The sequence below is a fragment of the Amblyomma maculatum genome, chromosome 1 (genome assembly GCF_055883805.1).
Source record: "Amblyomma maculatum isolate TAMU_Amacu chromosome 1, ASM5588380v1, whole genome shotgun sequence".
Classification (NCBI taxonomy): Eukaryota; Metazoa; Arthropoda; class Arachnida; order Ixodida; family Ixodidae; genus Amblyomma; species Amblyomma maculatum.
Genome location: NC_139344.1, coordinates 45,721,397 through 45,748,484, shown reverse-complemented (window position 1 = coordinate 45,748,484; position 27,088 = coordinate 45,721,397).

Genomic DNA, 27,088 nt, shown 5'->3' with positions numbered 1-27,088 from the left:
TAATAATAATAATAATAATAATAATAATAATAATAATTGGTTTACAGGAAGGGAAAGGCGCAGTATCTCTCACACTTGCTCTGTGGACACCTGAACCGTAAGGGAAAGGAGGAAGGTGGGAGTGAAAGTGAAAGATAGAAAGGGAAGCCGTAGTGGAGGGCTACGGAGGAATTTCGACCACCTGGGGATATTTAACGTGCGCTGACATCACACAGCACACGGACGCCGCTTCGTTTCAGCTCCATCGTAACGCAGCCGCCGTGGTAGGGTTCGAACCCGACCACGGCGGCTGCGTTTCGATGGAGGCGAAACGCAGCCCCCCCTACAGCAGAAAAATGTTCGTCTACTATAACCGCGAGTGTTTTGGTTCACACGGATCTCTGTAGATGCAGCTATTAAGTAGCCGGTAGTGAAATCTTAGACTTCAAGGCTGGCTGAGCTCAAGCAGTATTTGCTGTCGCTTAGTTCTCCAATGGTGCGAGCAGCCGTGCTGAATCAGAATTCCGAAAAATGTTCGGTTCTTAGCAGGATCTGACAACATTGGAGCAATCCAGGCTGATGATACTCGTGAACTTCGGGTCCTTAGGAGGCAGCCTCGGCGTCGTGCTCATGTACTACACCACTTACGCATCCCCGGTACAGACATTGTACCCCTGGTACCTGTTTTAGTTAGCAGCTCTAAAGGCAATGCCCAGATGAGTCGCGCTCTTTTAAGTACGTCCTGCTTTTTTTACCTTCTTTCACTCCCCTCGAAAAAATATGACAATTCGTACGAACATCGCGCCGAGTCAAAGAACTGATTGTTCATTCGCCTGCTAAAGGAGGGCTGAAAAGGGCGTGGATTGAAGAGTAAACAAAATTTCGGGGACACTGTAGGTAGCGTTAATGGGTCCATTAAGTGACTTCTCCTGCCTACACGTGCACTGTTTCTTCTTTCGCAATCCTGTATTGCATTCCACACCCCTCATCACACCACAGTCACCGTCTCTTCTCAACATTCGTCCTAATCGCATGCCAGCAGGCAATCATTCGCGTACATTTATCTATCAGCGGCATGTTCTTTGCGTTTCGTTTATGCGCTACTCTCTAAAATAATGCTTCTGTAATCACAAGCATGCGCATTGCATACAGTCATAGGGTAACGCTTGACGTGAAAGACTTCACGACTTCAACCTAACGATGCAGGATCAAATCCCGGTCGCGGCGGCTGGTTTTCGATTGGGGAGAAAAGAAAGACGCCCGTGTACTGTCTGATGTCAGACCGTATCAAGGAGACCCAAATGGGCAAAACTATCCGAAGCCCTCCACTACGACAATCTTCATAGAATAACCTGCTTCAGGACGCTAAACTGTATAATCCAACTAAACACATGTTTACAACTCCACTTTAGTCAAGGGAGCCAAACATGCCTGCGGGGCTAAAGACAATGCCGCGTATCTTCCAGACAACGTTCGAGGGTTTGATTTCTACCTTAGTGCCCTTTTTTTTTTCAACGTAACTCATTCATTTCATATGCATGCATGTCTTAGTGTGACTGTTGAGTCATGTGCCGAGCCTGTACTTACCCATCCTACTCTTTTACTATCTTCTGGTTCCACAACCCCACTTGTGACGTCACGACCCTTTCTACCAATCAGGACTTTCTCGAAATGATGCCGATGCCACCGGATTCACCGTTGACAGGGACCCTTAAGTCTACAGCATTAAAGTTTAACTCTGAGCTGATTTAAATCTGGAGGCCGGTTCCTCTTGGGTTGGTATCGCTAAGGCGCCGATAATGATGCCCCTGCATGAGTTCTCTGTTGAGGCTGCATAACCACTTATTGAATGTTCGTTTCCTCATAGACATATTGTCTGACTGTTGCAAATTTCTTCAGTGAGGTCTAAATCCGGGATGCTCAGAATAGGGATGTTTTGTTCTGGCTTGACGCTGACATTGACATCGCGGGTTAATTGGCGGCCTAGCTTTAGTTGTAAAGCAGCAAGTAATGACCTGCCAGAGTTGTTTTGCAGCATCACCCATCCCCACCTTATCATCATCAAGCGGCAGCCATGGTAATTTGACGGGGCCTGCAAGAAGATTAAAATGAACAAAAATTTCAAAAAGTTGTTTCTGAGTTTAGGTTGACTTCAGTCGTTTGATCACGTCACGGAGAGAGAGACAGAGAGAAAGAGTAAACTTTAATTGTTTAACGGAATAGCGTGGGTGGTTTCCTCAGTCCAGGATACCATTGGCCTGGGCTGTCTCCCGGGCCCTGGTGAGCAGGCTGCACTACTCAGAGAGACCCGTGTGGGCCAACTCTGAGTCCCACTCCGCTTGGCTGAGCGCTCGAGCTTTATATTTCTCTTATTGCTCTTTGCAGTTTCATATCATGTGATGGATGTCCGAGACTTCACCGCATGCAGTGCATGTGTTATTTTTGAATTTTTCGGGCCAGATTTTGTGGTACTTTGCTAGGTTTGGGAACGTCCTACTCTTTATGTTCCTCCAGGTTACTGCCTCCTGTCTGCTGAGGTCTTTGTGTGGTTCTTCGTATCGTTTTCTTTCTAATTTTACGTATTGTATTAGTTGCCCGTATGTGAGAGGGGTTGAAGGCTGCGGGGCAGCTGACGCAGGGGCCCAGAAAGTATGCCCTCGGGCTATCCTGTAGGCAGCCTCGTTGCCGTCGATTCCCTCGTGTGCCGGTATCCACATGATTGTGTGCTTCATGTTGCCCGTCTTTTTTTTCCTGCTCCATTATTCTGTGTGCCTGTTTGCATACGCGCCCCAGGAGGAAGGCACAAAAGGCCTTTTGGGAATCACGCAGTGATATGTGTTTCTACCTTGGCTGCTAACGTGTATACCTGCAAAGGCGATTGCACCTTCCTCTGCATCTTCTATGTAGTTATTGGTCTTGATCGATGAACTGGTCCCCTCTCTTCCGGTGTGGTCAACTGTGGTGGCTACCGCCGCTTTTCTCCCCAGATATGGACTGGCGTCGTAGACATTGTCATGGTCTTAATTCATAAGGAATGTGATGCCGTAAGCCGATGGCGTCATAAGGAATGCGACGTTATGAGTATGTGACGTCACTTGTGACGTCACTGCCAGTGACGGGAGTTGTTTGATGACGTCACTCAGTCAGACATTCTGAAGACTGCACCAAACTATACCCTGATTGCCGCGAAACACTAAGGCCTGACTCCAAAAATTACACATCGTCGAAAGGTTCCTGATATAAAATTATTTCATCAAATGGGAATTGCTTGCTTCTACGCAGGAATTGTTTAGTTCTTCTCATTTTTAGAAATACCTCATAATTCTGTTACTTAAAGTCACTTTTGGTTTGCTGTTTTAACCTTAGATTTTGCCTCGCAGGATTTCTTGAACACAGACGTCGAATAGCCAGGGGTTTCAGAGCTTTGAGATAACCATGCCTGACGGCTGCTCTGTGGTCAACCATTACGCCGAATGAAAAAAAAAAAAGTTAAAGTAGAACAGCGTTAGGGAAGATGGCGCGTTTAATTAATCCCGAAAATGCTTCTCGCAGAAACTGCTGTAGCAAACCTTTTCACCCTAAACATTTAAATAAGCCATGTAGCATGTAATCGGCAAGTAACTATAAAGTGAGCAGAAGAAATCTATTGGAACAATAAATATGTAGCGAGTACAGTCCGTCATATAGTTTAAGCTAGTGCTCTTTTCTTACGGGGCCTTCCTGCTTTCCTAAAATTAGGCTTTTTGTCATCCTCCTCCTGTCTCAGTGACATTCGTTTGTCTTTGCATCGCACATTTCCAACCGTTATAGTGCACGTTCCAGTACGATATCTTTGTCCTATAGAGCACTCAAGGTTTATTCTGTCCACGATGCCTGCGAAATTATACCACTTCTCTTCCTCGCACTGTTCAATTACAGTTGCAAACTACTCCTATCTTACTGCACCATCCCAACAGCGATACTAAAAAATTCCTGCGGAGTCCTCTAGGACCGAAATACAACGGAGATTCCAAATTGAAGTTCTTTCTCTTTCTCTATGCAAATATCTGTAAGCAGTTTGACATAATTTCGCACAGGGTGCGCTGTGGCGTTTATGCTAATTAGGTTGCTTCTTTTAAAATGTACCAGGGCAAAACATTAATAGGACATTTCATCTTCGCCTTAAGATTAGACGCGATAGGGCCTGTAACACCACCTTTTCATCCTGAGAATGTTTGACACGGACAGGCTGGCACACCCGGGCTGTCAAATTGTTTGGGTTTTGGTTTGGGTTTTGGGAAAATTAAGGCGCAGTATCCTTCTCAATGGACACCTAAACTTAAAATGAACGGAATACAACTGGAGGTACACATCGTCGGTTCGAAATCCTGTTGAAAACAAGTCTCTACTTGACTTGCATATGGATGCTGAATAGGAAGAGAAATTGTCTAAGCGCTGCACAAAGAAGGGTTTTGTCACAGGTTTGATAGAGAATCATATGTGTATTTTTTCCGACACGCTTTTCTCAGTTCCGGGTTAAGGTAACAGAAACTGCGTCGGCGAAGCTTTTTCAGCCGAACGAGCTGTCTACGCTTCGCGTAAAAATCAAAGTTATATTCCAGCCCGTATTTTATTAAATATGAAGCACTCGTCTTCAGTGACATCGGCTGCCAAATTTAGACCTACCAAAAGAATTCAATTTTCCTCCTTTCTTGTTCAGCAGCATCAACTCGGATGAAACATTAAACAACTAATTGATACTGATAAAGTCTTTTAGAAAGGTGAAAACATGGAGCCCGTTATGTAGAAAAAAAATATATCTTTTGTCGTCCACGCTTTTTTTTTTTTGTTTAGCTGACGAAATATCTCGGTGAACATATTACCTATGCAGAATTTGTTTGTTTGTTTTTTGTTTTTCCCAAACATATGGTTACGTACGTAACCGGGGTATTTATTTGTTGTCCAGGCACTGCGAGTCCGCAGGGCACGCCAGCTCCTGTTTCTTCTTCTCTTCTCTCTTGCTTCTTAGTCTTCCTTCTCATGGGTCCCAAAACACCTGACAATATCAAAGGCTCATCATATCAAGCATTATGTTAATGGTACATTTGCAGCACATTGCAGATATCGCGTATTTGCTGCTTGCAGGACCCTGAATCAAAGGACGCTGCACAGGCGGCATTAGAGGGGAAAGAAATGAAATTTTGGAGGTGATCAGGTACTGGTTAAATCCAGGGACTACTAAAGCTAAGTAGAGAGAGACTCCAAAACATATATACGGGGTGCTTCCATCAAAACTGAACCATTTCTCTTGCAGAACAAGCCATGCACAACAACGTGTTTCGAGTTCAAAAATTTCAGCATCGTAGTGCTTTTCAGGTATTCATAATTGGATCTTCGCGAATCAGCAATTCGCCTAATGAGACATTTTTCTCATCTCAACATTTGTATTTTGAGGAGTGGCTTTTTGTATCGCTCTAGCGTCGAACCGTCGAACCGCCCGTGCAGATTATCGGGCGAGAAAGAAAAGAAGATAAAGTTACAGAACTAAGAACATTTTTTGTGACACTGCTCGGTTACAGCGCGGCACTCTTCTGCTATGGATTGGCGTAAGTATTCTGTCGGAAACGAATCGTTTCATTGCTTTGCACTAACTGTTTATAACGAGCATTCAGCGAAACCCGCAAACCAAGGGGCAGCAGGCCAACATGCACCAGCACTTAACGTCAGCATGAATAACGACATTCTTAGCGCTGTTGTCAGTGTCTACTGCCGGTATTCAAACACAGCGTAAAAGAACGGGAACAAACGCAGGCAACACGTAACGAATGTCTTCCGTTAATTCTCGTTATTCTCGTTCTATCGAGCTGTGTTTTGGTTATAGCAATGAACCATCTAGCCCAGATCAGAGACTTGAACCTGTGCCCATTCAGTGCTCAAATTTTGTGCATGGCGGATGATGAAAGGTGCACAGTCTCGCGCACCGCCAGCAACATTCCTTGAATAGTCCAGTGGTTCGATCTACACGTAAATGCGCAGCTCACGTCGTACAAAGAGCGCATCATTTCCGCCAGTTGCAGCACGCTTCCTAGGGGGCGATCTGCATTTTTCACGAATATCTCATCCCAAGAATTCTTGGACACGATGATATATCAGCACTCGTATATAGTCCCTTGTTGTTGGCATCTTCAGAGGGTCAAGATACTGCTTTTCTTTTTTTCGTCATGTCCTTGTAGTACAGCCCTTCTTTCAGTCATGAAGTGGTGCGGCAGTTCAAGATAAATTCGTAACTTTGATGCTGCCATGGCGTGATGCAACGAATGCTTTGCAGGTTGTTACATTCGGCAAAGCCGGAGAAATGTGCAGAATGTGTCGCGTTCATCATGCACGGTGGTTAACTTCTCACGTCCTGAATTACGATAGTGGTTCACAGAGCTGTTTATAGCCTGTCCGCGCATAAATATTTCGAACACTTTCTCCATAAGTTGCGCTGTGTTGCAGGTTGCACTATTCGGCGAACATGGCAAAAGCATGGCGGAGATGATGCAATACTACGTGTTAAAAGGATGCCGCGGACGCCGTTTTACGGTGGAGAGAGCTTCTCTAATGCACGCCGGAGCAAGCGGTGATAAGACACTAAGATACGCCGGCCGCCTTTCGTTGCTCTACCTGCAATCACAAAATAGCGGCAACTATAAAGTAGGTCCATACTCCCTGTACTGAGGTAGCGCATGCTCCCTGCACCTGTTCGTGACAGTCCAAAAAAAAAAAAAAACGTGTGTTGCGTGTATTGTATGGAGGTGTTGTTACGACCGTGCATCATCCGCACTTGCGCGCTCTATTGTTCGCCTGTGGGCATAGGATAAGTGCTGTGGATATGTGCTGTTGGTACAAGGGCGCTAAGCGAGCCTGTTTCCAGGAATCCTTTTGTGTAAGCCTGTTTTGCTTTGTGGACACCCTGCAAATGCCAAATTGACCCTGTCAAGAGAACGTCTAGAAAAACACAAAGAAATGTTCCCCTGCGGGAAATAGCAGGAAGTGCTTTGGTTCAATTGCTCACCCTTCCCGTCGAGAAGCCCTATCCTCCAGTGAGGAATGCCTACTATCTAAAGGAGACGACAGAGTGACATGTCCGCTGACTTGCAGGACAAGAAAGGAGCATGACGCATACGGCCATTAGATGATTTCCCGGGAATGCAGGAAAGATTTGCAATTGCCGGAAAGGGACAATGCTGGAAGCGTATGCGGCGCGCACGTGCACTTGGGTTTCTGAGAAGTAAATCCACTTGCGGGAACCAGCCTATCGATTCTTGGCTGAAGAATAGAAACGTACCTCCTCGCCGTTCCCAAGCTTTTCCTGCCAACAAGTGACCAGGCTCAACGAAACAATGCCGGGCCAGTCAGTGCTTCAGACCATCAGTGCAGTGATGTGTTCGATTGGATGCCGATATCTGAGGGGCGTGCCCTGGATTTGGTTGGTCAGCATCTTCAGAGAGGGGCTGGACATAGGGGGTTTTAAGGACGCTGCAGAGCACGAAATGTGGCTCTGAGCCCTGGGTAAACGGCTCATCCAGTCGCTTCTCGCTATGAACTCTTAACGCTTGCCATTTTGCTGATGTACCCTTCTTTTTCTTGTAAATAATCTTGTAAATAAGTTTTCGCAAAGTGCCATTAAACCTGCTTGTACATATTTCACCAACTTCGAAGATTCAATCCTTCTTCAACCCGGAGTCTCTGCACGCTACCAAGTGAAGGCCGGGTCGACATAGCCCCAGCGTCACGACAGTGTCTATAGTCGTGCAAGTCATACCTTTAAAGGCTTTGTTAAAGTATGTTCTCTAAGTTTAATTGTTATTGTGATTAACGCGATAACTCTAAAGGTCCTGTTACTGAGAAAAACCGGCTTCAACGTCGTCGGTGTATTCAGCAATAAATCACGGGCGCTGCTATGGCAGGCCGTGCGCAAACTAATCTTTTGGCTGACGTCACAAGTCCACATGGGGTGGCCCATATGAGAGGCGCTGTCAACTCGGCCTTCGCCTTCTTGGTGGGAGGCTGTCCTTGCAATGCAGCCTTCCTGGACTACTCCCGGATCCATAGAGACAATCTGACGATATGCCGAGAAGGCACGTAAATTTACATTGCTTGTTTAAAGCTAGGCTTCATATCTACGGTGTGTGATGTTTAATTCAATCTGGTATATAGCTTACGACTGGATGCTAATTAGTTTGTGTATGATAAAGTTTGTAAATGGGAACAGGGGACGCAACCTAATGTCTTTAAAGTTATGACGTGATGGCGTTAATGCTTCCTATTTTCGGCCTTGCCTCGTTCGCGTTCATTCAGTTGGTAACTCGCTTTATCTGTAGTATTTTATTCGTGCCACATACATGCCTACATGACCTTTCTAAATCGGGATCAAAGGGTTCTGGTATGTTGGATTACGCTGACCCACCCGCCTCCAAGGCGAAGCCCGTGTTTTCGCCGCCTGCCAATTTGCCCATGTGAGGTGGTCGAATAGATCACACAACCCTACGACCATTCAGTCATTCAGTGTAAGGCCACGTCACCTTCCACCCAACCACTTTCAGAGCCTGGCCCATGATTTTTGACTCACAATGCTAATGCAAACGCCCACAACGCCAACCGAATCTTTTCGAAAATGAGGCACTTAACACTGTCGCATTATATCTAGTAGCACAGGCAGACGCATATTATTTTCCATTACATCTCAGTCGCCTCACCATAATATATGCGGCGTTAATAGGGGCCACAACTATATTAGTAGTGCCGTACAAGTAGCAAAGTGCATACATGTCCCGTCATACCCTTACATTATTATTATTATTATTATTATTATTATTATTATTATTATTATTATTATTATTATTATTATTACTAACGTTATCTTCATCATCATACCGAATCAACATGGCTTCATATAGCGTTGCTCTACTTTAATCAATCTAATCACACTTATGACGTATGCCTCTGCAGCAGTCCTTCAGAGAGGTCAGGTTGACACTGTGTACTGTGATTTGAGTAAAGCTTTCGTCACTCGTTACTTCTTGAAAAGTTTCTACTCTCTGGCGTCGAAGTCTTAATCTGAGCCCTCCAAAGTAATTATCTCCTTGATCGCTCCTGCTTTGTCAATGTCAATGGTCAGACCTCCCTCGTTTACCCAGCAACCAGTGGAGTTCCTCTAGGTTCTGTATTAGTCCCGCTTCTCTCCTCTGCTTTTATTAATGACATTTCCTCCGTCATGAAGAACTCCTCGTTTCTTCTTTATGCTGATTATATAAAAATATTCAAGGTCATACATTATTTTCATGATTGCTTGTTGTTGCAATCAGACGTATCTGCTTTCTCTGACTGGTGTGCGAAGAATGGACTTACCCTCAATTCTTCCAAAACTAGGGTTGTCTCATTTACTCGTAAAACACATAGCTTTCTCAACCATTATTCTGTGAATTTTGTGCTGTTGGACAGGGTTGATGAAATTAAGGATGTTGATGCATGTTTTGACCGCACCCTCCAGCTTCTTCTCATACTAAACGCATTGCTCATGCGGGCTATGTGCGCACTCGGATTTGTCTGCAGACTTTCGAGAGAGTTCCGTACTCCACTTCCATTCCTAAAGCTGTACATGCCCATATGCTCTCCGATTTTGAAGTACGCGTCGGTTGTTTGGAATAGGACTTGTAAATCGAACTGGGACAAGGTTGACAGAGTACAGAAAAATTTTTTACGGATATTTCAATATCGCTTTGCTTGCGCAACTTCCACCTCTCTCTCCACCAGGACTACACCACAGAATCTTCTTTCTCTTAACTGCCGTCGTGTCAGAGTAGGTATAATATTTTTGTACAAACTCCTTGGCTACATTATGTGCCCTGTTACGACCATGCATCCGCATTTGCGCGCTCTATTGTTCGCCTGTGGGCATGAATAAGTGCTGTGGAAATGTGGTGATGGTCCAATGGCTCTAAGTGAGCCTGTTTCCAGGAATCCTGTTTTGTAAACCTGTTTTGCTTTGTGGACACCCTGCAAATGCCAAATTGACCCTGTGAAGAGAACGTCTGGAAAAACACAAAGAAACGTCCCCCTGCGGGAAATAGCAGGAAGTGCTTTCTTTCTTTTGTTCACCCTTCCAGTCGAGAAGTGCTATCCTCCAGTGATGAATGCCTCCTATCCAAAGGAGACCACAGAGTGACATGTCCGCTGACGTGCAGGACAAGAAAGGAGCATGACGCATACGGCCATTAAGTGATTTCCCAGGAATGCAGGAAAGATTTGCAATTGTCGAAAACGGACAATGCTGGGAGCGTATGCGGCGCACACGTGCATTTGGGTTTCTGAGAAGTAAATCCACTTGCCGGAACCAGCTGCCTATCGATTCTTGGCTGAAGAATAGAAATGTACCTCCTCGCCGTTCCCAAGCTTTTCCCGCCAACAAGTGACCAGGCTCAACGAAACAATGCCGGGCCAGTCAGTGCTTCAGACCATCAGTGCAGTGATGTGTTCGATTGGATGCCGATATCTGAGGGGCGTGCCCTGGATTTGGTTGGTCAGCATCTTCAGAGAGGGGCTGGACATAGGGGGTTTTAAGGACGCTGCAGAGCACGAAATGTCGCTCTGGGCCCTGGGTAAACGGCTCATCCAGTCGCTTCTCGCTATGAACTCTTAACGCTTGCCATTTTGCTGATGTACCCTTCTTTTTCATGTAAATAATCTTGTAAATAAGTTTTCTCAAAGTGCCATTAAACCTGCTTGTACATATTTCACCAACTTCGAAGATTCAATCCTTCATGAACCCGGAGTCTCTGCACGCTACCAAGTGAAGGCCGGGTCGACAAAGCCCCAGCGTCACGACAACTGGTGGCAGCGGTGGGATCTTGATCTGCAAGCTACAACATCTGGTGATTGGAGGTGGGATCTGGATCTACAAGCTACAACATCTGGTGATTCGAGGTGGATCGGAATCTACAAGCCACAACATCTGGTGATCGGAGGTGGCATTTCAAGTAACAAGCAGGAGCAACAATCGGCCAACAAGAGAGCAGCTCGGAACATCGATCGCATGTGTGGGTGAGTGCTTGGCTTTTCTTCTGATGTGGACCAGGTTCTAGAACAGGGTTAGATTTTAGAACTGGTAAAAAGTGTTGAAACGCCTTTAGGTTTGGTAGTTTGCACAGTTGTTTTGGAAGTAGCCGACACTCGGAGCGATCATGGACCTACAAAAGCTGCAGAAACCGGACCTGTTGCTATTGTGTGAGGAATTGGGAATTGATACAAGTGGTTTGGCACGAAAACCCTTGATTATAAAGGCAATCACTGATCTGGGAACCGATGATGAGGAGCTCAGTGAAGCATGGAACCTCATCGGTCAAAAAAAGGAACAGCTCAGACAGCAGAAAGAGTGGGAAAAAGAGGAAAAGAAGCGTGAAAGAGAAGCAAAAAAGCTGGACCAAGAAATTGAGCTCCGGAAATTAGAACTAGAGTTGAGCAAGAGGTCGGGCGATTGTCCCCAGCTAGCGGTACCTCTTCTCAATAAGGAGGCAGATTTCAAGATGTCAAAGTACATGCAGCCATATGTGATATCAGGGGATATCGGTCTGTATCTGGCTAACTTTGAGCGAACTTGCGAAAAACTGTCCTTCCAGCGAGACACTTGGTCTCAGAGATTATTGACGGTTCTGCCCTGCGAGGCAGCGGAGGTTGTCGCGCGGCTAAGCAAGGAGGACGCGGACAACTACGAGAAGGTCAAAGCTTGCCTTCTGAGAAAGTATAGGCTTAGCGCCGAGGCGTTCAGACAACGTTTTCGGAACGCTACTAAGTCCAGGGACGAGAGTTACCCTGAATTCCTGTACAATTTAAGAGTAAATTTGGGCGAGTGGCTAAAGAGCACAGATTCCTACAGTGATAGGGACGCTGTAGTCGAGCGAATTCTTTTGGAGCAGTTTTATAACTGCCTCCCAGAAAAAGAAAGAAATTGGTTACAGGACCGAGGCGAAATTAAGTCGGCAACTGAAGCTGCCGAACTCATTGAGGAGTACGCTTCGCGCCAACAATTCAGCAACCCAGCAGTAGATAGGCTCCGCAATCCCAAGTTCAGTGTAAATAACCGTCAGAAAAGGCACTTTGCTAGAGTTGGAAACGAAGAAATGAAGGTTTCTTCAGGCAAATTCCCTAGAAAGGACGGCAGTGAGAAAAGTGGGGAAGTGACCAACGCGCAGAACACAAAGAACAAGCTTGGGGCTAGGAAGCCGCTCACATGCTTTAGGTGTAATGAGCAGGGTCACATTGCCGTCAACTGCCGGAAAGAAAAGATTGCTTTCTCGTATGTAAGTGACTGCGATGAAAATATGCAGCTTTTGGAACCCTACCTGCATGACCTAGTAGTCAACGGGAAGCCTTGCAAGGTACTGCGCGATTCGGCCGCAACGATGGATGTTGTCCATCCGGTGTATGTGTCGCCTTCCGACTATACAGGACAGTGTGCGTGGATCCGCCAGGTAGTGGAGGAACAGAGTGTGTGCTTGCCAATCGCGAACGTGGTCATCGAGGGCCCTTTCGGCAAGTTAACAACCGAGGCTGCCGTTTCAGGAAAGCTTCCTAAGTGCTATCCGTATTTGTTCTCCAACAAATCGGACATGCTACTGCGAAAGAGGGGCATCCTTTTCGGAGACAGAGTTGTGCCAGCCTTAACACGTTCAAAGGCGCGAGAACTAGCTACACTGCTCATTCCAGAAAAATCCACAGCGGAGGAAACGGCAGTTAAAACAGTGGTAGATGCGGAAGATAGCAGGTCAGAAAACTTTGAGAGCGAGGCATCTCAGATAGGTCAACTTGAAAGTGAGCTTGATGAGACGCGGAATGAGGGCGTTCTTGAGAATAACCTCTTGCCGCCAGTGTCTAATAATCACACGAGACTTTTAAGTGGAACCCGAGAGGACTTAGCTATGAAGCCTTATGAGCAGAGGGAAACCATGGTAAATCTAACGTTAAACCTTCCTGAGGAGATGGGGGACAACTTGATTTGCCTCAGCGGAAAAGGAAGCAACGCTCAGGAGCTTCTCAGAAAGACGGAGCAGAGAGGAGAACTAAAGAAATCCCAGCTGTCCGATCTGGGCGAAATAATAACAGAGTTTGAGGCCTGTTTCGTGGACAGGCCAGGCAGGACTGATTTGACTGAGCACGATATTGAGCTGACTTCAGACGTGCCAGTGCGATCAAGGTGCTACCGATTTTCTCCAAGGCAAAGAGAAATTCTGGATAGGGAAGTAACTCGCATGCTGGAATTAGGAGTAATAAAACCCTCGGAAAGCGATTATGCTTCGCCTATGATCTTAGTAGAAGCTCCAGGTAAAGACCCTAGGCCTGTGGTAGACTACCGAAAGCTAAATTCTCTCACCAGGGATCAAGTGTATCCTATTCCGAATATTGAGGAGAGAGTAGAACAGGTCAGTAGAGCGGCATATGTGACTACGCTGGACCTTACTCGAGGATACTGGCAAGTACCGCTCACTGAACGCGCCAGCAGATACGCGGCTTTCGTCACTCCGACGGGCAGCTACCAGCCAACAATGATGAGTTTCGGGCTCAAAAATGCTCCATTTTGTTTTTCCCGACTCATAGATAGGGTTTTAAAGGGGTGTGAAACATTCGCGATGCCTTATTTAGATGACATTGCGGTTTTTTCCGACTCATGGGCGGACCATATGGTACATCTAAGAGCTGTACTGAGCCTTTTGCGTCAAGCTGGACTAACCTTAAAGGCCGAGAAATGTTGCCTGGCAAGGGCGACCGTGGACTACTTGGGTCACAATGTAGGTCAAGGTTTCAGGAAACCCAGCGAGATTAAGATTTCTGCGGTAGCAGACTACCCGCGGCCGAGCACGAAGACGGAAATTCGGGCATTCTTAGGGCTGACGGGATACTACAACCACTACGTCCCTCACTATTCATCTTTGGCTAGCCCTCTGACCGACGCTCTCCGCAAGACAGAACCGACAAATGTAGTCTGGGACGAACAAAAGGAAGCCTCCTTCGTAAACCTGAAGGCTGTGCTGATTAGCCGTCCGGTATTGCGAGCTCCAGACTATGACCGAGAATTCACGGTCCAGTGTGATGCCAGTGATCGAGGGCTAGGTGCTGTTCTCTGCCAGAGAGATGACGACGGTAATGAGCACCCGGTGCTCTACCTGAGCAGAAAACTGAGTTCTAGAGAGAGGGCTTATTGCGCGTCAGAGAAAGAGTGCGCTTGCATTGTATGGGCCATTCAAAAATTGCAGTGCTATCTTGGAGGGGCCAAATTCACCGTAGAGACGGACCATTGTCCCCTGGCTTGGCTGCAAACTGCGACATCGAAGAACAGTCGCCTTCTTAGGTGGAGCTTGATTCTACAGCAGTACAATTTTGAAATAAGATACAAAAAGGGGAAGTTAAATGGGAATGCGGACGCGCTTAGCCGCTCTTTCTAAGCGGTCCGAGATGTTCCTCACCATGTATCCAAATTGATAATCAGGTTTCTTTTTTTTTTCCGTGCGCTTGTATATGTGTGACTATGTAAAGCAGCACGTTTGGTTTTCTAGGCATACGTAGGTCCTAACGTCTTGAGTGTGGGCTTTTCTCGAACAACAATGGCAGTTTTCTTTTAACCTGGTCTCTTCAGACGGGAGCCGAGTGCTTACTTCGACATGTGGTTGAGTTTCAGATAGCTCAAGCAATTTGGCCTACGACAATCAAGACAACGCGACAAGCAACAGCGAGCTTCAAGCGTTCACGTGCAGGCCATTAAGTCGTCTCTTCATGCAGCAGCTGCGACTGCTGCCCTCCGAGACTCTTCTGGCGGGGGAGGAGGCTGTTACGACCGTGCATCCGCATTTGCGCGCTCTATTGTTCGCCTGTGGGCATGAATAAGTGCTGTGGAAATGTGGTGATGGTCCAATGGCTCTAAGTGAGCCTGTTTCCAGGAATCCTGTTTTGTAAACCTGTTTTGCTTTGTGGACACCCTGCAAATGCCAAATTGACCCTGTGAAGAGAACGTCTGGAAAAACACAAAGAAACGTCCCCCTGCGGGAAATAGCAGGAAGTGCTTTCTTTCTTTTGTTCACACTTCCAGTCAAGAAGTGCTATCCTCCAGTGATGAATGCCTCCTATCCCAAGGAGACGACAGAGTGACATGTCCGCTGACGTGCAGGACAAGAAAGGAGCATGACGCATACGGCCATTAAGTGATTTCCCAGGAATGCAGGAAAGATTTGCAATTGTCGAAAACGGACAATGCTGGGAGCGTATGCGGCGCACACGTGCATTTGGGTTTCTGAGAAGTAAATCCACTTGCCGGAACCAGCTGCCTATCGATTCTTGGCTGAAGAATAGAAATGTACCTCCTCGCCGTTCCCAAGCTTTTCCCGCCAACAAGTGACCAGGCTCAACGAAACAATGCCGGGCCAGTCAGTGCTTCAGACCATCAGTGCAGTGATGTGTTCGATTGGATGCCGATATCTGAGGGGCGTGCCCTGGATTTGGTTGGTCAGCATCTTCAGAGAGGGGCTGGACATAGGGGGTTTTATGGACGCTGCAGAGCACGAAATGTCGCTCTGGGCCCTGGGTAAACGGCTCATCCAGTCGCTTCTCGCTATGAACTCTTAACGCTTGCCATTTTGCTGATGTACCCTTCTTTTTCATGTAAATAATCATGTAAATAAGTTTTCTCAAAGTGCCATTAAACCTGCTTGTACATATTTCACCAACTTCGAAGATTCAATCCTTCATGAACCCGGAGTCTCTGCACGCTACCAAGTGAAGGCCGGGTCGACATAGCCCCAGCGTCACGACAGCCCTCAGCTCTTCCCTCATCCTGCTGCGCATTCCGCAAGAGAGCATGACGGACAAAGCAGAAGCGATCAAAGAGATAGTTGCGTAGGAGGGCTACGAGTGAGACTTCAACGCCAGAGAGTAGAAGAATTTCAAAGTAGTGAGTGAGTAACAACGTCGAAAGCTTTGCTCATATCACAGTACACAGTGTCAACCTGACCCCTCTGAAGGACTGCTGCAGAGGCATACGTCATAAACGTGACTATAGGCTGGTAGAAGTAGAGCGACCCGACATGAAGCCATGTTGATTCGGTACTATGATATGTTTGAGATGGAAGGAAAGTACGTTGTGCAATGCTAATTCGAAAAGCTTAGAGGTTGCACATAGAAGAGAGATCGGACGATAATTGGAAATATCAGATTTGTTTCCAGACTTGAAGACAGGAAACACGCGAGGAAAGGGAGCATTTTTTAAACAGTTATTAAATATGGCAGTCAGTACTGGTACAAATATATAACTGAAGGCTTTTATTATGGCGGCTGGAATGCCATCAGGTCCAGGAGACAAAGATGGTCTCAGACGTTTAAGACTCTCAGTTATCAACTCCTCGTCAAAGAGAATGGAATTAGATAGTGCACCAGATGGGAGCCAAACAGAATCACAATGTGGATGTTTGTAAACGGAGGAAAAATGTTGGGCAAAACTGTCGGCAACATCCCGAATTTCCGAACCCTGAGAGTCAACTAAGCTGATACTTAAATCTGATTTAATGGAACGCTTGCGAACGTAACTCCAGAACTGGCTAGGACGATTTGAGGCACTCCTCTCTAAAGACTGTAGATAGGAGTCGTAGTCCCGCTTGTATAAGCGTTTGCAAAGAGAACGCACACGGCGAAACTCATCTGCCCAATTGTGAAACCCAGGGCGTTTCGCTTTACGATGGGCCCGTTCCTTGAGTTTTAACGCCGTTATTAGTTCCCTTGAAAACCAGGAAGGGAACTTCCTACGCGTAGGAGTATGCAAAGGTATGTACCGACGCATACCATCAAGAACTATTTCTGTAAAGCGACTGACTTGTACATCTGAATCATTAATGTCATTTAAAAGGGACCAGTCGACGGAAGAGAAGAAATTGAAAAGATCGACATAATCACCACGTGCATACGCGAAACGGGGCGTATTCCTCACCTGATCTGAATTAGTAGAAGGTGTGGCAGAGACAGCAGTAGTAACTAGAAGCGGAGGGTGAAATTTGTCACAGCGAGTCAGCGGTATGTCTGAACTCGAGACTCGAGTTTCAAAATTCACTTTTAAAATTCGATAGACAGATGTGAAGAATATTACCACAGCAGTTTTCAATGAAATTGTGTTGCTGCAAAGAGTTAAAGGCTTTAAAATCAAGTAGAGCATTAAACTTACTTGATATGTAATGATTATTGTGAGAAGAAATAAATGAGTTCCAGTTGATACCAGGAGTATTAAAATCGCCTAAAATTAGAAGTTTGTGTTGGCTATGACGGGTTATAACATGTTCGATTGAGAGCAGAATATCACAATAGGCTGGAGGAGGAAGATTCGGAGGAATGTAGAAAGCTGCAAGTAAAAGTTTTTTATGTCGATTTGAAGTGAGCTTGAGCCACACGCATTCTTCAACAGTTTCCAGATCGGAACGTCGAACACACTTCACAAAACTGTCAATAGCAATGAGCACTCCACCTCCTGTTGATTTGGGACCTGTTTCAGGGCGGTCGCTACGAAAAACTGAGTAATTATGTGGAAAGAAATCATTGGAAGGAATATCACTTGACAGCCAGGTTTCGGTAACCACAACAGCGGTATAACAACAGGACAAGACGCTAGAAAAAAATTAAGATCCCTTAGTTCGAAGGCCTCGGGCGTTTTGATAATAGATGTCCCAATTAGGGGCCACTGCGATTTTGAGTCAGTTCTGAGGGATGAAGCATATCGTCGTAAAACTTCCCACGAAAGTCCTTGTATATGCAACCCATCGGCCACATCGAAGGCTGAACAAGCTTACTGTAGGATTCTTCATCAACTTCAATATGGAAGGACGAGTAGGAGTCGTACCTTGTTTTCAGCTGCCAGCAGGAATTGGGGGTAATATTCACTGATTTTAGATGGTTGGTAAGGTCTACCGACGTTGTATCGGGACTGAGTTTAGAGAAGAAAATAGTCTTCGGACGCTTCTTTTGGTAAATGGCAACGTTCAGGACAGATGAGCTCGATGCGCCAGTAATGGCTCGACTTGAGTGGTTCTTCATCGCACTGGGTGAGTTAACCGCACGGGGAGGAGCAGAGGCAGAAGATGAACAGGTAATATTGCCGGGAGTCATCCCTCAATGAAGAGCGGCGGAGTAGTCCACAGACGGCTGCTCCTCACGGGTAGGATTGCCCACGGAGACAACGAGAGGACGCTCGACGAGAGGACGCTCACACTGCGAAGCAGCGCACCGAGCAAGCTCCTGGCGTAGGCCACGAACATCGGCACGTAGAGAGGCAATGACCTCGGCTTGTTGTACGAAAGCCCGCGAGTTCTCTCTACGAAGGCGCTCGTTCTCCTCTCGTATCTGGGGAACCTCATCGCTCAGAAAAGATTTCATCAAGCGCGTCGAGTAGGAGAGCCCGTAGTGAGGCAAACTCACCGCCATGTTCGCCGGTCGCGGTTGAAGGGGGAAAACCGGTCGGGTGGCTGGGAAGGAGCGGGGCGACGGGAGTAAGGAACGTAGCTGCCGGCGCACCACTGTCGCTAAGCCTAACACCGTCAGAAGACGACGACGCACACAAATTGCACACGAATGGCCGAGAGCCGGACTTCAGGAGTTGCAGCTCGTCATCCGCCCAAGTGACGCACTTCGTGTGAGCACGTTTCGCACAGTCGGCACATCGTAAAAACTGCTGCTTGCCAAAAAACGGCCGAGAGCACAGCGCACATGCGTCCTTACTGGGCGCCATCCTGGAATAATAATTATTATTATTGTTCACAGAAAGTAAAAGGCGTAGTATCTGTCACACTTTTGTCTGTGGACACCTGAACCACACCGTAAGGGAAGAAAAAAAGGGGGAGTGAAAGGGGATAAAAAGAAAAAATAACTGTAGTGGAGGGCTACGGAGTAATTTTTACACCTGGGAATCTATAACGTGCGCTGGCATCGCACAGCACACGGACACCTCTTCATTTCGCCTCCATCGAACCGCAGCCGCCGCAGTCGGGATCGAACGCTGGTACTCCGGCACAGTAGTCGGTCGTCTTACTGCTGCACCACATCGGCGGGGCTTTAATTCTCACATCGTGTTTACAAAACATGCTACTCACTGATTTCTTTCTCTCCAGGACACTCATCTCAGTTTCATTTCATGTGTTATTTGTTTCTTCTTTCGTGTTCTACCTGTGTGTGTAAAACTTGTGCGTGCATTTTTGTTATTTGTGTGCAGCAGGAAGACCACATGGTTGTTGTTGCACACAATAAATAAAGGCTAATAATTTGTAATATTATTATTATTATTGCATATCGTCATTGCTTCAATTCTCGTTCATTGCTTGCTCCTGTCCATTGCATTCATATCCAAACTATTTTTGTTATTTCAGATGGGCTCTCGCTTCGCTTTTATCCTGTCGGAGATGAGGCCGAGTTGTAAGTATTTGGAATTAATAATGCCTTACAGCTGTTTTAATGTAACTTTATGTGGCAGTCGAGGGCTGACCAGCAATTGTCACAAGATATGCGATTAAATGTGTAGGTTTTATGCTGCTCTGCCCGAAAGTCGGAGCTTCTCATTATACTTGCAGTGATCTCTCTCCAGAAAAGCAATGGCTAAATGCATAAAAATAATGAACTAATTTTATAACATTTTGCGTATAAGAAGCACTGGCAAGCTGTTTAAAAACATGCATTCAAAATATTTATTGAACGTCATTGCCTCTACTATTTTCACCATATTCCGCACTTCCAAGTCACGCATGTACAGCAGGACATTTTCTCAGTCAGGGGTATATGGAAATGTCAGCCATGCGCAATCACTACTATATTTACTTGTACTGTGGACCTTGGTGGACCGCTTTGGTCTTCTTCAACATTATGAGGCTGTGAAAGTGATTTGTAATAATCAATCTCAAAACGAAGAATAGGAATCTTAGAGTTCGGTGCACAACCACTGTCCCATAAAGCCCCAGGTAATTGCCAGCGACTTTGGGCAGGCAAGGGTGTCTGCAGATGACGGGCTCGTTCTGAGGTACATCAAGAAATGCAACAATCACCGCTAAATAAGAACAGCAGAAGAAGAAATTTTGCGGAATTGTGGCGCTTGCCAGTGAGAAATAATACTGCTAGCATGTTACAGCTTAAAGGTAATATATTAGAAAGTAGAAGCACAAGCAAATGCCATCGGTGGGATCATTACTTTCCCATGACATACCACACTCACTATTAAACCGCTAACAAAAAACATGCACCCTGCTTTTCATGAAGGCAGGAGAAAAGCAAGAGCAAAGGCCCTTCAGGCCAAGTTAGAAGACTCTGAATACACTGTTTATGTAGACGCAGCGAAATACAAAAGAGGCAACTCTTTTGCTGTAATGGGCGTGAGCGACTCTGTTGAAACATTAATGGCAGGGTTAATAAAAAAAAAAACAACTCAGGGACAGCGGAGGAGGCGGCTATCGCCTTGGTGATGGTCAGCGCCAAAGCGGTTACCATAATTAGCGACTCCAAATCTGCTATAAACAATTTTGCGAGGGGCATGATCTCCAAAGAGACAGTGCGAATTTTAAGATATAAAGACTGGAACCAAAAAGAGGTGGAACTAATATGGGAGCCGGCACACACGGGGAACAAAGGAAACGAGTTGGCTCACAGTATAGCTCGAGGTTATGTGAGCCGAGCAGTGAGCCAGGTTGACTCCCCCAATTTCTCTAGAGATGCACTTATCTCATTTCATGACTACACTAATCACTTTAAACTAGAAAGGCGGATATATCCTCCACCAGACAAGAAACTAGACAAAAGACAGGAAGTGATCTGGCGTCGGCTCCAGACGCGTGTCTTCTTCAGCCCATCTAAATTAGCGCACATGTACCCAGCACAATACAATCCAAATTGTAAACACTGCGGCGAAATAGCCGGATACGATCATATATTATGGAGTTGCAAAAAGGCCCCGCCCCCGGTGGACTTACTACCAGTCCCTTCTTTAGAGCGGTGGGAGGCTATACTGGCTAGCTCAGACCGGTTGACGCAAGTTCGGGCTACTAAGTGGGCTTGAATAGTCGCCGAGAACAATGGACTTGAGGCCATCTAAGTGCAGCGCCAACAAATCGCTTACTACTGAAAATAAATATTTTCCAATCCAAAATCCCCCGACAGTAGAACAATGTCGTGCGTCTAGAGAAGAACTTGCTAGTGTTGTTTCTCACTCGATTCTTTACAGGGGTCATTTCTTGGGTAGCCGGTGCCGAAATTCTAGACTTCAAGACTGGGATATAAACGCATGAAGAGCTGCTCCATGGCAGTGGATTATTTCTTGAAAACTGCACATTTCACCTTCCAATAAGCAGAGTGGTTGGTGCGAGTGAGCCGCCTAGCTGTATTTGCTGACGCTTGATGTTCCAATGGTGCGCTCAACCATGCGCAAGCAGAATTGTGAAGAATGAAAAAGGAGCGTGTTGCAGAAAGGACACGTAATTGTGGACAATCATTCTACTGATTTCAGTTTTGATTATTTCCAACAAGCCAGCCCAAAAGTCTAGATACGTCACGTAGTAGCTCTTTCAGTTGGCTATGAGCATTCCGTGCATGAGACAAGAAATTTGACGCATCTTCGATTCATTTTTAACCTTACTGCAGAAAAGGAAACGGAGAAAAGAAATCTTGCGGCATGATCATCTGTTTTTTGTGTTGTCTCCGTACCCTTAGTTATGTGAACGAACAGCCTACAAAACACATTTTCTACCGATAGAGATAAGCCTATTGTTCTCCTTAAAGTTTCGCAGTCTGTGCAACATGTGCTGAAAGAAGAATGGGGCAATAAATGTCGAATGATCTCCCCATTGCAAGTTAGAAGAAGGAAACGAAGAAATACTCCTCCTCCACCACTGCTTCCAGACATGGCCGCCCTCGGTCTGGTAGTTGAGTAAAAAGAGTTTCAGTCACTGACCAAGTCAACATGAAAAAAGAAGACGTTTCGGAACCCCTACGGGTTCCTTGATCACAATGAGGCGGACAAGGCGAAGGAATAGAAATTTAAAGACGAAGCTGGTGACGTAATCACAATCACAATCATTACGTCACCAGCTTCGCCTTTAAATTTCCATTCCTCCGCCTTGTCCGCCTCATTGTGATCAAAGAACCCGTAGGGGTTCCGAAACGTCTTCTTTTTTCATGTTGACTTGGTCAGTGACTGAAACTTTTTACTCAGTATATTTTATGTCTCTTTCCACGGGTAGGGCGACTAGTACCGCAAGGAGGTTGAGGATGGAGAACAGCCACAATCGAGCGTGACGAATAGAAGTTGCTGCTAAGATTTTCCTCTTATGCGGCTAATAAGAAGATTATTGAATAGCTAATATGCCACAACTACAGACAATGCAGTTGCTTTCTTTGGCCCGGCCTGCACTGAACGGAGTAACTATCACGCTACTACGTCGAGCAACGCATATGCCATCAACTTGCAAGTACAATATTCTATTGCGAATATCTCAAAGGACTACTAAAAACAAATGATCTCAATGTGATGAAAAACCCTGTAGCGTTTTTAACGCTACAGAAACTGTCTGGATATTTTCTTTGCCTTGAGAATTTTACATCACAAGCTTCAGAAAAAGAAAAAAAAAGGACAGTTGAAATGCTTGGGCATTCTGTCCATTCTTTGTGTACGTTCCTTCGTGAACGCGCTGGCGCTTTTACCCCAGTGTACTACCCCACTTAACGTAGGCGACTTCTACCAAAAAAAAAAAAAAAAAAAAAAAAGCTGGTCTGGATTTCATTGCTTTTTCGTTTCTTGGTAGAGTCCGAGAAAAATTGGAGCAACGCGTGCTTATGATGGTGGTGAGCATGGTGTTCTTAGGAGGCTGCATCGGCATCGGGCTGATATACATAGCTTGCTCATCGTTGAGTACGTATTTGACTTGTATCGCTGGAACCATGTTTTCGATACCGGCTCATAGATCCAATTCCCAGCTGAGTCGCGCAACCTGTTACTTATATGACACTTCGTGATATGCACGTCGTGTTCTTTTGTCTTTTTCCACTCCACTTGAAAAATATCACGACACTCCGTACAAACGTAACGCCGAATCAAATCACTCATTGTACATGTGACTGCTAAACAAGGAATGTAAACGGCTTGGTTTTTTGAGTAAAGTATAAATTTCCTGGACAATGCAGCTAGTGTTTGTAAGTCCATTCGGCGGCTGCCCATGCATACGAACACACGGACATTATTGTTTCCTCTTTCGCAATCATCTTGTGCGCAGTACGCCATTCTTCCAGCACAGTCCCTCACTACACACCATCTTTTTTCCAATGTTCGTCCTAATCGGACACACAGTCGGTCGGAACATCTATTCCGGCACGTACTTTTAATTCTCGTTAATGCGCTGCTCTCTTAATGAGTGCCTATCTAATCACAAACATGGGCATTAGCATAAAATCGTTGGCTAAAACGTGACGTGAAAGATGACATATAAAACCCTCTGCCAGGGCTCATTGGTCACGGCTCACGACTGTTGAACCCAAGCACGAGTGATCAAATCTCACAGGCGGCGGTGTTTCGATGGAGAGGAAACGCAAAGGCGCCCATGTGCTGTGCGATGGCAGGGCACGGTGAAGTATCTCAGGCGGTTGAAATTTTCCAGTGCCTTCCGCTATGGCATCCCTCAAATAGCATCACCTCTTCTGAGACGCTAATCGGTATATGAACCAAACCAAACGCATATTTACAACCCAAGGAATACAATCCTGCCCGCGTATCCTATAGGGCCTGTATGACTCACCAGCCAACATTCGTGGTTGTGATTTCCGACCTATAACGCGAATTATTTTTTCGCAGTGAAATTCATCTTGTTTGTATACTTGTATGTCCTATAGTGACGATTGAGTAATGAGCCGGCCTTCTAGAGACCTGTTTTGTGATGTTTTAGTAGTTTCACGTTCTAAAAACTCATGTGTGACGTCACGATCCTTTCTACCAATTCAGATTTCCTCGAAATGCTGTTCTCTGCTGAGCTTAACACTACAGGCTTAAAGTTCCCCCTCTGAACTGCTTTACGTGCGCAGGCCAAAGTTTTTTTTTTTTTTTCCAGATCCACAAAAGCCAGAACTTTCATAATAACAACACCAATACATACAGCAGCGTTGTTTCCTAGATAAGAAGAAATGTGAGGACGTACTAAAGCGAATGGAATGACCTGGGCTTGAGTACGAAATACTTTTTTGCCTAATAAGAACCAGAGGCGTTTACCCGCATGAAGTTTCTATCAAAGATAATGAATAAGTTGTTCTCAAATCAAACCAGCTATTTCGTCACATTAGGCTGCAATGCAACTGCAGCCTTCGACTCGAATAAAGAAATATTTTTCAGAGCTACATTTATAGCTACATATCATCGGGAACCCTGATATAGCTTTGAAGAGACGGGGACAACATCATGAGGTTTCAACCTAACCTCATGAGGCTGCATAACTCTTCTAAGTGCAGTGCAATAGATTAGATCCTTGATGCACGCTCATTTGGCACAGATCTCATGGTGTGTTCCCCGTGCAGTGAAGCGTACCCCATCCAACCACCGGCCATTTTTACGGGCTTCGTTTAGAGAGGCGCGTTGTGAGTTTGCTTGCTGAAGAGGAAGGATATGCTATATCGACGTAAACACCTCGAGATATCGGTGCTGAGGGCCCATCAACTGTCCGCCATGAGAGCTCGAACGATTCCAATCGCCTCAGGGTAGACGCTAGAGGTGTACATGGGCCGAAATCCTGAGCCCGAGCCCGGCCCGGACCCGACGCTACAGGCCCGAGCTCGGCTCTGCCCGACACTGAAAACGCCTTAGTCCGGTGCGCCTCGGTCCTGTACTCAGACTTGAGGCCCGGTCCAGGCTTGGCCCGGCCTGAATCCGGATCATGAATCCGGCATTGTCGAAGCGTCTGGCGCTGCTCTCACTTGTAACTGGCATTGCTAATACGCTCTCAGCACGGAAACGTTTTGTGCATATAGCTTCCTTGCTTCTCTAAAAGCGCGCAGCCTTTAACTGTGAGCAAAGGGTTAATTTTCTGGCCGAGTACTCGGTGAGCTCGTCTCGCTCACCGGATGCCTTTGATTGGGCCGCAAGTGCATTGTCTGGGCAGAGCAATCAAAAGGCGACATTAGTGAAGGTGCGTGCTTTGACTACAGGGGCTGTGCCCCGTTTCTAAAGAGGCTATGTCGACCCCAGGAGCAAGACACAAAAGAGACGCGAGAGGCGACAACGTGGCGCGTATCTCGCAAATGATAATGAAACGTCTAACAACGGCGGGGGCGCGTGTTGAGCAGGCAGATCGACGTATGTACGAACTGAGACGTTAACGGGTTGGGAAGATGCATGAATAATATATATATATATATATATATATATATATATATATATATATATATATATATATATATATATATATATATATATATATATATATATATATATATATATATATATATATATATATATATATATATATATATATATATATTGAATTCAAGACTCCTATAGCGCACGATGACCATTTTTGCGCTTTCGCAAAAACATGGTACTCGAGATGGTGTGTCCGGCCCGGCCCTAGGCCGAGGCAGAGGGCTTCAGAGGGGCCGCAGTCCAGCCCGCGGGCTGGGTCGGGTAAGGGCTTTAAGGCCAGCCGAAGCCAGTGCACACCTCTAGTAGGCGCTGATCTCCAACGTGATGCCTGCCGCAACTGACGCGTTCCTTTGTCTGCCTTCACTTTGCGCAGATGTCAGCGGCAGCTACATCGCCGTCGTGCCTCGCTGCAACGAGAGCCTGTCGGTCCGGTCTATGATATGGCCATGGCAGAGTGAGTCAGAAAGTGCATGTTTTCTTAAAAACTATACTATCATTCATTTTGTTTTTCGTTGCTTTTGAAGGGAATATAAGCAGGAAATTGAAATGAAGTGAGTGGTTTAGTGAATATTAGGTGCAACTAAGTCGAAGTGTATTCTTTCTTTATCTGTGAGTGCCCAGTGTAATGATAGGCATGAGATGACTCTCACCATATTGAAACTGACTCTTCAGCTCCCCCAAATATAGCTCACTTTCGCACAAACTCCGCCTCCCTCGTGCATCCTGATAGACGCCTTCCACCAGACGGGCCAAGGACATCGGACAGATGCAAGCCTGCATCTCTGCTCGTGGAACTTTTTCAACAAAAACAAATGAAAGTCACTACGTCGCAGGGGCGGCCAGTACAGATCAACTCATTCTTAAAGAAGTATTTGGATTTGCAAGGAATACTGGCATTGAATGGAACTAAAAATAGATACGAACGCGGTAAGGCATATAGCCATCTGAGTATCAGAAACCAACGTACACTGTATATGAGTTAGGTTTCCAGCGGAAGTCATCACGTTACAGGAGAGAGAAAAAAAAAACACCTAGTCACGATCAAAAGCTACGAGCTTAAGGAATAAGGCGAGAATTTATTTATTTTGTCCTGTGAACGCTTACATAGAGCGCAGGTATAGAAAAAAGCGGCTCATAGCATGATCAGTTCAGTTCAGGCGTTCAGTCGTGTCCGACTCTTCGTGACCCTATGGACCATGTCACGCCACGCTTTCCGGTCTCTCACTATTCATAGCATACTATTCATTATTCATACTGCCTTGAAATGATATAGTCCTGTCGTGGCAATGGTTAATCAAAAGACTGCAGATTTTCAGTTCGTGCGCCGGTGGCTACAAGCGGAGAGGGGGTAGTATGCACAATGCGCCACCAGCTGTTATATTTATATGAAAACGATGTGTCGTCAATTTCCGCGGTCAGTGGCTGTGTCTTTCTACGACATGTTTTAGTAAGCCTTACTGGCTCCTGACGCTTCAACCACATACAGTCCGAATTGAATTCAACAAAACTCGATTTACTGAAGGTGCCGATTTAACGAAGATACCCAAATTCCCCCTCAAACGCTTTTATGGTTCAAAGCTGTGAGTAACTCGAAATAACGAAACTAATTTCGCTATTCGTTCCGATTTAACGAATCATTTGCTGAAATATGGAGGTGAAAATTCTGTTTATGGTCTATCTTGCGCAAAACGC